A 1,128-nucleotide genomic window follows, 5' to 3' on the forward strand; every position below is an offset into this window, starting at 1 on the left:
CCATGCCAAGGTATCCGTATTATATTCTTGGGCCTCGTCGATGCTGTGCGACGCTATGCGACGCGACGCAATGCATTACGACGAGTGGGTATGGAACGATCGAACGTTTCCGTCGTTTGGCGTATTTGAGCGCAAGCACGAGGAGGACGAAGAGATCCGTGGTAAAAGCGAGATAAAAAGTCAATGAACAGAGGAACGAGAAGGCAAAGATCGCAGGTGGTGAGAGCAAACGACGGCAAGAGGGAGAACAAGGAGATGAAAGAGAAGTTAAGAGGAGTGATGGAAGAAGAGGGGAAGTATGATAGCGGCGAAGGTGGTTGGCGGAGGGCAGATTCGTACCAAACTTTTACAACACCCTACGTGGGCGAGTTCTCTCGAACCTTCCTCGGGACCTCGACCCCACGATCGCACAGCGACATTGTTCGTGCGAAATATTTATACTTTCACGGTTCCGGGATACATCGATGCCCGATTCGATATTTGTTAAAATGATCGAAGTTAACATTATTTATTGATAATCGTTGGAATTTGAATTGAAGAAAATATTTTTTAAACGAAAAAAAAAATCATATATCTTTTTCGATTGTTTAATCACGAAATCCGATTTTAAATGGAAGATAAAATTTAAAATATGATTTGATATCGCGTAAAAATATATATATATATATATTATTACAACACGAATGACTAATAGGCATAGAATGAGAAAATTAAGCAATCGAGGCGAGAAAAATCATGACACGAACAAATCGAATCGAATTGAATAGGTAAAAATGAGGAACGTCACGTTACTTGTGTTTTTTTGAGAATAACAAAAGAAGTTTCTGAGAAGCGGTGTGAGCAAACATGCAGTATGCGCGTTAAACTCGACCTTTGAGGTTTTCTTCCCAGTAACGTTTCACTCTGTGAAAGCAGATACCTATGCATTGCTCTCTGACAAGGTTGCGTCGAGTCGACCGCTGTCTAGTCGAAATAATATTGGCGGTCTTGTGGGCACATATCGTAGTGGTGCATAAGAAGGCGAGAGCTTGTATATAGAGAACCGTCTACTAAAGAGGGGGAGGAAGGGTTCCAAGGAGCCGGTTGGCCAACGGAATGTGGCTTGACCGGCCAACCATCCCCCGCCTC

The sequence above is a fragment of the Apis dorsata genome, unplaced genomic scaffold, assembly GCF_000469605.1.
Source record: "Apis dorsata unplaced genomic scaffold, Apis dorsata 1.3 scaffold_286, whole genome shotgun sequence".
Lineage (NCBI taxonomy): Eukaryota > Metazoa > Arthropoda > Insecta > Hymenoptera > Apidae > Apis > Apis dorsata.